We start from the raw sequence: 13362 nt of genomic DNA, 5'->3' as shown, positions 1-13362 counted from the left end.
CAGCCAAGAGTATTTAAACAACACAGATTGGACTCAATGGGTTTAAAAATAAAAATTATGGAGAACAGGAGATTAGGTGGGTAGGAAGGTGGGGTGGATCTGAGAGGAGTTGTAGAAGAGATGATGAATATGACCAAAATACATAAATGTTTTGAAAAAGCAATAAAATATTTTTTAAAGCTGAAACTAGCTGGGCAGAGGAGGTACAAACCTTTTATTCCAGCACTCCGGAGGCAGAGGCAGGTGGATCTCTGTGAGTTTGAGGACAGCCTGGTTTACAGAGCAACTTCCAGGACAGATAAAGCTGTTACACAGAGAAACATGTCTCAAAAACCAAAAATCAGAACACAGTCAATGAATCTAAAACTATTTGCTTTTATTTTGGCTCCTGACTTTACTTACAAGGGGTGATTGAAATAGTCATGTGTGCATATGAAGGAGATATGTGCACATTTCTCTAGTTATTTGACATAAGTATACACAAAGTAGCTATGAAAATACACCTATAGCACAGAAAAATGAGTGGGCATACTTAAAGTACATTTCTACTAAATAGTTTAGGACAATGATTTTGACAGTTAAAACTTACCAACATGCAGGAAAAGGATCAGTTGAAATTGAATTATTCCATTAGTGAAAGATTAAATTTAATTATTCTAGAGTTTAAAATGTCTAAAGTCAGTTACAGAATCAGTCATGAACATCATCATACATGACTTACAAGCTTTCAGATTTGTCTAGTGGCTTTTACCAAAAATTCTGCAGGGCACAGTTCCTTAAAAAAAATTAAACACATCCCAATCTCCCCCCCCCATGCCCTCTGCTTGAGGCGAGTCTGGGGCCAGCTCAGGTCCAACACCACCATCATTTCCTTGGAACTTCCTTGGTTGGCTCTGCATCTTGTTTCCCTCTACACCCTCTGCTTGAGTGGACCCTCTGTAGGACCGTCTGGAGCCTGCACTCCTCTCAGTTTTGGCCCACCTAGGTCATCTGCTTGAGTCTTGGCCCCCTTAACCCTCCACCTGAGAGAGAGCTCAGACCATCCAAAGTTACTGATATTGAAGTACTTCCTGACCCACCTACACACACCTGGAAAGGAGAGTAGAGACAGAGACCACACCTGCACCCACTGGAAGAAGGGATGGGAAGACTACAGCACAAGAACACATTCAACCATAGAAATACCAATATGACACCACCAGAATCTAGGAACTCTACACTAACAAGACCTGAACATACCAACACAGATGAAGCAGAAGAGAATGACCTTAAAAACAATTTAATGAAAATGATAGAGGCCCCCAAGGAGGATATGAGACAACCCCTTAAAGAAATGAAAGAAAAAAACATACAAAATTTGGAAGAAATAGAGGAAAAGACAAACGTTAAAAAAAAAAAAAACTGCAAGAAATCAACAAATTTCTTAAACAAAGCAAGGAGAGCCAAAAAAAAAAAAAAAAAAAAAAAAAAAAAAAAAAACCCAAACAAAAAAACAAACAAACAAAAAAACCCCAACCAACCAACCAACCAAACAAACAAACAAAAAACCAAACATATAAAGGAAACAATTCAATCAGTTCAAGACCTGAAAACTGAAATAAATAGATACAATAAAGAAAACACAAACAGAAGGAATACTGGAAATAGAAAAGCTGGGTAGATGATTAGGAACTGTAGATGTAAAAACCAACAGAATACAAGAGATGGAAAAGAAAATCTCAAGCACTGAAGATAAACTAGAGGAAATATATTCAATAACCAAAGAAAATCTTAAATCTAACAAATCCTTAACATAAAATATCCAGAAAATGTGGAACAACATTAAAAGACCAATAATAAGAATAATAACTTTAAAAGAATGCAAAGAAGCCAAACTCAAAGGTGCAGAAAACATATTCAACAAAATTATAGAAGAAAACTTTCCCAACCTGAACAAGGACATGCTTTTGAAAGTACAAGAAGCTTACCAAACACCAAACTGGACCAAAATAATAATAATAATGATAATAATAATAATAATAATAATAATAATAATAATAATAAATAAAAATGTCCCTTTGCCATATAATAATCAAAACACCAAACATACAGAATAAAAAAAGAATATTAAGGGCACCAAAGGAAAAGACCAAGTAACATGTAAAGGCAAGTAAGACCTAACAGAATTACACCTGACTTCTCCATGGAAACTCCGAAAGCCGGAAGGTCCAGGATAGATGTTCTACAAACACTAAGAGGTCATGGATGCCATCCCAGACTTCTTTACCCAGCCAAACTCTCAATCACTATAGATGGAGAAAACAAAATATTCCATGAGAAAACCAGATTTACACAATACATATTCACAAATTCAGTCCTACAGAAAGTTCTGGAAGGAAAATTCCAACCCAATTGAAGCTAACTACACTCACAAAACATAGGCAATAGATAATCCCACTTTACCAACACCCAAAAGAAAAAGCAGTTTAAATCTACTCATAATACCACTAGCTTAGCGCAGCTGTCTCTATGGGTGTCTTTGTCATGATCTTGACCTTCCTTCATTCATATAATTCCTCTACCCTCCCTTCAAATGGGCACCTGGAGCTCCACCATCAATAAATCCAAAACAAACAAGAATTAACAATAAATGGTCCTTTATTTCCTTCAGTATTAATGGTCTTACCTTGCTTATAAAAAGACACTTGCTTATAAAAAAAAAAGGTTAGCTGAATGCATAGGATGAAAGAAGCCATCCTTCTGCTGTATACAAGAAACACATCTCATCTTCAAAGGCAGAATCTATCTCAGAATAAAGGGTTGGGAAAAGATCAAATGAACCCAAGAAACAAGATGGTGTATCTATCTGATATCTAACAAGTTAGATTTCATGCTAAAATCAATAAAAAGACATTAAAAAAGGTTATTTCATATTCCTCACAGGAAAAAAAATCTATCAGGATGAAGTCTCAATTTTGATATCTATACCCCAAATATAAAGGCACCCACATTTGTAAAAGAAACATTATTAAAACTCAAATGTCACATAAAATCTCTTACACATTTACAGTGGGAGACTTCTACACCCCACTCTCACCATTAAACAGGACTACCAAACAGAAACTTAACAAAGAAACAAAAGAACTAACAGAAGTTATAACTCAACTGAGTTTAATACACATTTAAACACAAAAGAATATACCTCTTCTCAACTCCACATGGAACATTCTCTAAAATTGACCACATTCTCGGCAACATAGCTAACCTCAACAGATTAAAAAAAAAAAAGAAAAAAATACTAGAATAACCCCCTGTATCTTATCAGACCACCATGCTTTAAAGTTAGTATTCAATAACAACACAGATTGCAGAAACCCTACATGGAAACTGAACAATGCAAAATTGCACCATTCATGGGTCAAGGAAGAAATAAAGAAAGAATTAAAGACTTCCTAGAATTCAATGAGAATGAAGACATAACATACCCAAACTTAAGGGACACTACGAAAGCACTACATAGAGCAAAGTTCATAGCACTAAGGGCCCCACATGAAGAAACTGGATGATAGTCACATTAGTAATTAACACCACAACTGAAAGCTCTAGAACAAAAAGAAGCAAACTCACCCCAGAGTAGTAAACTTAGGAAATGATCAAATTGAGGGCTGAAATCAATAAAGTAGAAAGAAAGAAAATAACACAAAGAATCAATGTAACAAAGAGTTGATTCTTCCAGAAAATCGACAAGATAGACAAACCTTTATGCAAACTAACCAAAAAGCAGAGAGAGAACATGCAAATTAGCAAAACTAGAAATGAAAAGGGAAATAACAACGGACACTGAGGAAATTCAGAGAATCTTCAGGTCATACTTTGAAAACCTCTACTACACAAAATTTGAAATTTAAAGGAAATGAACAAATTTCTTGATAGCTATCACCAAAACTAAATCAAGAATAGATAAACAATTTAAATAGACCTATAACCTCTAATGAAATAGAAGCAGACATCAAAAGTCCCCCCGCCCCAGTCCCCCAAAAAAGCTCAGGGCAAGATGGCTTCAGTGCTGAATTCTACCAGAAATTCAAAGAAGAGCTAAAACCAATAGTCCTCAAAATTTTCCACACAATAGAAGCAGAAGGTTTATTGCCAAACTTTTTACAAGGCTACAATTACCTTGGTACTCAAGCTACACAAAGACACAACTAAAAGATAACTACAAACCAATATTCCTCATGAACATTGATGCAAAAATACTCAATAAAATACTGGCAAATCTAATCCAAGAACACATCAGAGGAATCATCCACCATGATTAAGTAGGTTTCATCCCAGGGATGCAGGGATGATTCAACACACAAAAATCTATCAATGTAATCCACCATATAAACAAACTGAAAAAGAAAAATCATATGATCAAAAAAATCCATCATCCTTTTATGATAAAGGTGTTGGAGATCAGGGATAACAGGAACATACCTACACATAATAAAAGCAATATACAGCAAATCAACAGACAACATCAAACTAGATGGAAAGAAACACAAGGCAATCCTCTAAAATCAAGAACAAGGCAAGGATGTCCACTCTGCATATCTCTTCAATATTTACTTGAAGTTCTAGCTAGAGCAATAAGAAAACAAAAACAGATCAAGGGGACACAAATTGGAAAGCAAGAAGTCATACTATTTGCAGATGATATGATAGTTTAAATAAGTGACCCAAAAAACTCTACCAGGGAAATCCTACAGCTGAGAAACACCTTCAGCAAAGTGGCAGGATACAAGATTAACTCAAAGAAATCAGTAGCCCTACGATATATAGGTGATAAATGGGCTGAAAAAGAAATCAGAGAAACATCTCCCTTTACAATAGCCACAAACAACAGAAAATAATGCTAACCAAACAAATGAAATACATGTATAGCAAGAATTTTAGTCTTTAAGAAAGAAATTAAAGAAGATACCAGAAAATGGAAATATCTTCCATGCTCTTGAAAAGGTAGGATCAACATAGTAAAAATGGTAGTCTTGCCAAAAGCAATCTGCAGATTCAATGCAATACCCTTCAAAATCCCAGAACAATTCTTCACAGACCTTGAAAGGACAATACTCAACTTTATATAGAAAAATAACAGATCCAGGATAGCCAAAACAATAAACAAACTTCCAGAGGCATCACCATCCCCGACTTCAAGCTCTACTATAGAGCTATAGTCCTGAAAACATCTTGGTGTTGGCACAAAAATAGACAGATAGACCAATGGAATCAAATTGAAAACCCTGTTATTAACCCACACATATGAACACGTGATTTTTGACTAAGCAGCTAAAATTATAAAATGGAAAAAAGAAAGTATCTTCAAACAATGGTACTGGTGTAGCTGGATGCTGGCCTGTAGAAGACTGCAGATAGATCCATATATATTGTTATGCCCAAAACTTAAATTCAAGTGGATCAAATGCCACAACATAAATCCAGCCACCTTGACCCTCTTAGAGAGAAAGTGGGAGGTACTGTTGAACAAATTGGTACAGGAGACTACTTCCTGAACATAACACCAGTAGCACAGACACTGAAATCATCAATTAATAAATGGGACCTCCTGAAACAGAGAAGCTCCTGTAAGGTGGACACAGTCAACAAGACAAAAACAGCAGCCCCCAGAATGGGAAAAGATCTTCATCAACTTCATTCTTATTATCATGTGCCTGCACAAGTGGCAATATTAAATATCATGTACAAGCAGGGTAAGAAGTACTGTATTTTTTTTTCACTTTTAAAGCAATCTTATTTCAGTTCCCTCTCCCTCCCACCCTTTCATTCCTCCCACCATCTCCCTACCAAACTACCCCCCCCATCCACTCCCCAGAAAGGGTGAGGCCTCCAATGGGGAGTCATCAAAGTCTGTTGCATCATTTGGGGCAGGACTAAGGCCCTCCACCATATCTAGGCTGAACAAGGTATGCTTCCATAGGGAATGGGCTCCTAGGTCATGCACTAGGGATAATTATTGCTTCCACTGCCAGTGGCCCCACAAACTGCCTAAGCCCCCCAATTGTCACTCACATCCAGGGTACCTAGTTAGATCTTATGCAGGTTCCCAAGCTGTCAATCTGGAGTCAGTGAGCTCCCACTTGCCAGGTCAGCTGTTTCTATGGGTTTCCCCAACATAGTCCTATCCCCTTTGCTCATCACTCCTTCCTCTCTACAACTGGACTCCAGGAGTTTGGCCCAGTGCTTAGCTGTGGGTCTCTGAATCTGCTTCTATCAGTTGCTGGATGAAGGTTCTATGATGGCAATTAAGGTAGTCATCAATCTCATTATCAGGCAAAGGTAAAGTACTCTTGCCACTATTGCTTAGATTCTTACCTGGGGTCATCCTTATGGATTCCTAAGAATGGCCCTAGTGCCAGGTTTCTCATTAACCCCATAATGACACCCTCTATCAAGGAATCACTTTCATTGCTCTCCCTCTCTGTCCTTCCTCCAACTAAATCTTTCTAATCCCCCATGTTCTCCTCCCTTCTCCCTTTCTCCCCTACTTACCCTTCTACTTCCCCCTGCCCCCCCCCACACACTCCAAATTTACTCAGGAGCTCTTGTCTATTTCTCTTTCTTGGGAGTCAGGGTCCATGTATGTCTCTCTTAGGGTTTTCCTTGCTTCTTGGGGTTGAGGATTGTAGGCAGGTTATTCTTTGCTCTATGTCTAATATCCACTTATGAATTAAGACATGTTTTTCTTTCAATTTCTGGGTTACCTCACTTAGGACGTTTTCCCCTAATTCCATTCATTTGCTTGCATATTTCAGGTTTTTTTAATTTACTGCTGAGTAGTACTCCATTGTGTACATTACCACATTTTCTTTATCCATTCTTCAGTTGAGGGACATCTAGGTTGTTTCCAGGCTGTTACCAGTAATGCTGCTATGAATACAGTTGAGCTAATTTCCTTGTGGTATGAGAGTGCATCCTTGGGCCATACTCCCAAGAGTGGTATTTCTGGTTCTTGAGATAGATTGATTCCCATTTTTCTGAGAAACCGCCCTCCTGATTTCCAAAGTGACTTTACAAGTTTGCACTTCCACCATCAATGAATGAGTGTTCCCCTTACTCTGCATCTTCTCCACAAGCTGTCATTAGTATTGTTGACAGTATTCTGACAGATATAAGATGGTATCTCAGAGTTATTTTGATTTGCATTTCCCTGGTGGTTAAGGATGTTGAGCAATTCCTTAAGTGTCTTTCAGCCATTTGAGATTCTTCTGTTGATAATTCTGTTTAGATCCGTATCCAATTTAAAAAAAAAAACTGGATTATTTGACATTTTGATGTCTAGTGTCTTGAGTTCTTTGCATATTTTAGTGATCAGCCCCCATCAGATGTGGAGTTGGCTAAGATCTTTTCCCATTCTGCAGGCTGCTATTTTTCTTATTGACTATGTCGTTTGCCTTACAGAAGCTTTAAGTTTCAGGTGGCCCCATTCATTAATTATTGCTCTCAATGTCTATGCTGCTGGTGTTATAGTTAGGAAGTGGTCTCCTGTGCCCATGAGTTCAAGGCTATTTCCCACTTTCTCTTCTGTGAGGTTCAGTGTGGCTGGATTTATGTTGAGGTCTTTGAACAATTTGGACTCGAGTTTTATGCATGGGGATAGATATAGATCTGTTTGCTTTCTTCTACATTTCAACAACCATTTATGCCAGCACCATTTGTTGAAGATGCTGGCCTTCCCCTGTAATGAGATTGATGGCTACCTGAAATATTATCATAGAACCTTCATCCAGTAACTGATGGAAGCAGATGCAGAGATTCATAGCTAAGCACTGGGACCAGCTCCCAGAGTCCAGTTGAAGAGAGGAAGGAGCAATAATATGACCAACTCAGTCAAGATCATTTGGGGGGGGGTTGTCTATGACCTGAGCTAGTGGGAGCTCACTGACTCTGAACTGACAGTTGGGAAACCTGCATAGGCCCTTGGAATGTGGGTGACACTTGATTGGCTTTGGCAGTTTGTGGGGTCACTGGCAGTGTGATGGGGATTTATCCCTAGTGTTTGAATTGGTCTTTTGGAGACCATTCTCTTTGGAGGGATTCCTTGATCAACCTAAATATAGTGGGGAGGCCTTTGTCATGCCTCAAAAGAGATGTGCCAGACTTTATTGATTCTTAATGAGATGCCTTACCCTCTCTAAGGAGTGGATAGGGTTGGGGTCAGGGAAGGGTGGGGAAAATAAGAGGAGGGGAGTGAGTGAGAGCTGGGATTGGTATGTAAAATGAGAAAAGATTGTTTTAAAATAAAAAATGAAAAAAAAAAGTAGAACAAGGATGTGTCACAAAGTTAAACACACCAATTTCTATTGAGGAGTCACATAGACTGTGGCTTAAGTTAATGATTAAGAAAAACAACTGAGAGAGAAAGGGACAAGATCTCCTAAACAAACTGAAGGCATGGGGTAGGAGGGAAGAGGAGAGAGAAAGGGAAAAAAAGAGGAGGGGAGTGGAGGAGGGGTAAGAGAATATGAGGGATCAGGAAGACTGAATAGGGAGATGAATACAGGAGAGCAAGAAAAGAGACACATCAATAGAGGGAGCCATTATAGGTTTAAAGAGAAATCTGGCACTAGGGAAATATACAGAGATCCACAAGGATGACCCCAACTAGGAAACTAAGCAATAGTGGAGAGGCTACCTTAAATGCCCTTCCCTGATAATGAGAATAATGGCTACCTTAAATGCCATCCTAGAGCCTTCATCCAGTAGCTGATGGAAGCAAAAGCAGAGATCCACAACTAAGCACTGAGCCAAACTCCTGGAATCCAGTTGTAGAGAGGGAGGAGTGATAAACAAAGAGGTCAAGACTACACTGGGAAAACCCACAGAAACAGTTGACCTGAGCAAGTGGGAACTCATGGACCCCAGTCTGACAGCTGGGGAACCTACATAGGACCAAACCAGGTCTGCTGAATGTGAATGTTAGCTAGGAGGATTGGGTAGTCTATGGGGCCTCTGACAGTGGAACCAAGATGTATCCCTAGTGCATGAATGGACTTTGGGAGCTCATTTTCCATGGAGGGATACCCTAGACACATGGGGAAGGGCCTAGGCCCTACCTCAAATGACTTGACAGATTTTGATGATCCCTCATGGAAGGCCTCTCCCTCCCTGGGGAGTGGATGGGGGATGGGATGGGGGAGTCATTGGGAGCATGGGAGGATGGGAGAAAGAGGGAACTGGGATTGATATGTAAAATAAGATTGTTTCTAATTTAAATAAAATTAATAATAATAATAATAATAATAATAATAATAATAATAATAAAGAAAAACAACTGAGTCCCAGTAGCCCAGCTAGCTTAAATTTCTTTAACCTTAATGTTGGGAGATGTGTTCACAGGTCACAGGTCTAGGAGTACATCATAGCTGAAACAAAGTGTTGAAAATATCTTAAGTTTATATTGAGATGATTTTGTTAAATAGTTTTGAGGTGAGGAACCCAAGAAGATAATCTAAAGTTTTAGAAAAGTACATAGTCGAGTGAGGAGTTCATTAAGGTTAGGGAACAAGAACAATGTAGCCCAAGTATTAGTAGCTGGCATGCCTTACTTGCTAGGATGAGTTGCTGACCAAAGGTGATGACTAATTCCTTGTACCCATTCCTGTCCTTAGCTTACTAATAGAGTAAAGTATTGAGAAATGGGCATACACCCCAAAGATTAGAGAGTACTGATTGTTTTTCATATACAAAAATTTAGATCTGTGATGCCTTTAAGAGTCTTTTTAAGATTACCTTTTAAGATAAGTAATAAAATGATTGGTCCTTTCTTTGAACACAAAATGCAGTCTGCTAGCAAAAGAACTGGCTGGGAAAAATACCCTTACTTGCTCACTCTCTGTTAATCTATAACAAGTTTCTCGGTCATGAATGTATATGGATTCTCTGGACAACTTGCTTTTCACCTGTAATATGTAAAATGTTTAATCATCTAAGGAATATGGAAAACATGTTATTTTTTTTTTACTGGTATTTCTTATAGTCATTCAACTGAAAAATAGAATGTAACAACATTGTAATTTTATAATCCTTGAAGATTTTCCTGGGGTACATAAGCTGTAAGGGAAAAAATAAAGTTAGAAGGAAAACATCAAGATGAGAAGGAAAACACCAGGAGAGATATAGAAGAAAAATAAGGAGACAGAATAAAAAAGAAGTCATCAGGAGTGTGTGTGTCTTTCTCCTGACTTCCTCAGATACAAAAGTCTTAGTTTGCCAATTCCGTGATATCCAGGACAACTACCCAAGCTGCTATATGATATCCTGCCTTCTTGGAGTGCAGGAACATCATATCCAGGACTGATTTCTATCTGGCGATAATATATCCATGCCTGCTTCCCATATGGACACATGAAATCCAGGTCTGCCTTCCATCCATTACATTACTAACTGATTGTCAGGGCTATACATGATTTCCATGCCTTTTCCCCAAACATGGTAATAGTATCTAGGACAGCACCCAAAGGTCTTACATGATATAGAGGACTGATTCCAATGCAGTTCCAATAAATCCATGACTGCTTATCTCTGGGCATATGATATCCAGAACTGCTTGTTGGGGGGGTGGTTACAGAAATCTTGACCTGATTCTTAAATGGGTAGAACTGCTTCCCATGTGGATACATGATAACCAGTATTGCTTCTCATGTGGCAATATGAAACCAAGGGCTGCTTGCCACGTGGGTTCATGATATCCAGAATTGATTGCCAAGCAGATACATAATATCCTGGATGGCTTCCCATGTGGGTAAATGATATCCAACACCGTTTCCCATGATTTTATATGTTACCCAGACTGTTTCCTGTAAGTGCCAGTGTTTACTAGCCAGACAAATATTACATGATATGGCTGATGAGAAATGAAAACCAGGCTGGAATGGAGGGACCACAGCAGGACTGAGCTGTGACAAATATATTTCATGCAATCAGACTTTTCATCCTTTTATCAGAAACAGAATACAATGGTGGTTGCCAAGAGCAATAATATATATATATATATATATATATATATATATTACATTAATGTCTAAGACTAATTGTCAAACTTCAATATGCTTTGTTGACTTCTAGGGAATGCAGAGAAACAGGCCACCTGAATGCTTCACTGCCTGAGGGAGTGTCTCCGTTTCTGAGGAACCGAAAGGCACTCAGTGCCTCAAGAGCCATGGACTCTAACCCAAAAAACCTATGATGCATATCTCTCAAGGCAGCGAGGCCAGGCCAACCCCACAGTTCTTGGCAATTTCCCATGAAGGTACACGATATCCAGGACTGTTTTCAATGTGGGAACATGACATCAAGGACTGCTTTTCAGGCAGGTACAGGATATCCAGACTCCATCAAAGTGGTTATGGGATATCCAGAACTGGGGCCCATGCTTTTATATAATATACAGGAGGGCTCCCAGTGTGGTTCCAACAAATTCTGGATGCTTAACATCCAGGTACATGGTATCCAGAAATTGTTCCTATGTGGGTACATAATGTCCATATACTTACATGGGACTTGCTGTGCATGGCTGCTTCTTATATGGGTACAACATGCTGAGGATTGCTTACCATGGGTGAACAACAAATCCATGCCTGCCTGACTGCCATGTATGTAAAATATGTGTGGGACTGCTTCCACTGTATGTACTACATATTTAGAACCCCTTCCTGTGTAAGTACACGATACTCAGAACCAATTCCCCAGGTATAAGGTATCTATGGTACAAGATTTCTATACCTTTTTTCCTAGGTGGATACATCATATCTAGGATGTGTGTATAACTTATTTAGGTCTCATTCCCATGGGGGCATGGTATTCAGGACTGTTTCCCATGCTGGTGAATGACGTCACAGACATAGGCCTGTGCATGATATCCTTGCCTCGATACTCAGGACTGCTTTTATACAATATGCAGGACTGCTTCCAATGTGGTTCCAGCAGATCCTGCAGCGATTATCATGAGGGTACAAGATATCCTGGACCTCTGAATTGAAGATTAAGAAGCTAGAACCCCAAATCACACACAAGTTGTCCAATGTGCCAGAGCTATGGTCTATACTCATGCCACCTGATGCTAAATCTTGGCTTCTATAATTCACATTGGCAAGACCACTAATACTCATGTTTTGGCTAAAATCAGGATCTTTGTAGTAGAAGCTAAAGGCCACTGAATGTCTTGTTAGTGGACTTGAAATGTCTATCATTGTACTTTAAGAGCAATTTGACCCCATTTTATTTGAAATAAAAAAATCATAAAGGATATTGCATTGGTTGGTGTTGTGTGTCATCAAAAAGGAAGGAGTCCCAGTTGAGGAAATGCATCTATGACATTTGTAAGCCATTTTCTCAATTAATGATTCATGGGGGATGACTCACCCCATTGTGGGTGGTGCCATCTCTGGGCTGGTAGTTCTGGGCTCCTTAAGAAAACTATCCATCACAAGGTAGGGTTGTGGATCCTAGTTTAAATTGGTACATTTATAGTACAATTCCACACCCAAGGCTTAGGGGTCATTGCTGAAGAAGGTGAGGGATTGTAAGAGCCAGATGAACAATAGGGGTCATTGTTGAAAAAAGTGGGGGGTTGTAGGAACCAAAGAACTGTTGAGTTGGGCTGTTGGACAGTGCTGACCAAATGGAGCATTGCTTCCTCTTTGAGTCCTCCTGCTGATTTGACTGATGTCTGGGTGTACAACAAAGACCCAAGGTCGGTAGCTGGGCTTAGCCACGTGAAAAGCATGGCATGACACCCTCACTGTGATTTAGCAGAAAGAAGAGGGAAGCAAGATATAGTGGTTTTGAGATTCGTGGTTTCTGTGTAGGTCTGGGTTCACCATAGGAAATATACTCCACTACTGTTTCCTATTCCTTATCGAACAGCTTCAGATCATAAACAATTGTCAGGCAACAATGCGACTGATAAGGGACACTCCTGTTAAAGCTCTTACTAAATCCAGTAAAGAAAATACTTAACCAGGAGAAGTGGCACGTGCCTTTCATCCCAGCTCTCCTGAGGCAGAGGCTGCCAGATGTCTAAGAGATCTAAATCAGCCTGTGATTTTCAAGTGGGCTTCAACACAGTGACTTTCAGGCCAGTCAGAGATACACGGAGAGACACTGTCTAAAAGCAAAAAAGCGAAAACACGCAAAGAGAAAATATTACTTTACTAGACCTTGGCCCAGCGTTAAAAGCAACTGAAGAGATTTAAAAAAAAAAATCAGGTTATATTGAGCCTCTGCCTTTTTTAGGTCCGAGTGCACAGATCAATACAATCAAACTTCTCCCCATAACAGCACACTTGGCAGTGAGGAATGTTCTACACAGGCCTCTGGGTTTGC

Source organism: Phodopus roborovskii, unplaced genomic scaffold (assembly GCF_943737965.1).
Source record: "Phodopus roborovskii unplaced genomic scaffold, PHOROB, whole genome shotgun sequence".
In the NCBI taxonomy this organism is placed as follows: Eukaryota; Metazoa; Chordata; class Mammalia; order Rodentia; family Cricetidae; genus Phodopus; species Phodopus roborovskii.
The sequence above is the reverse complement of the archived record's forward strand: the minus strand, read 5'-3'. Positions refer to the sequence as shown.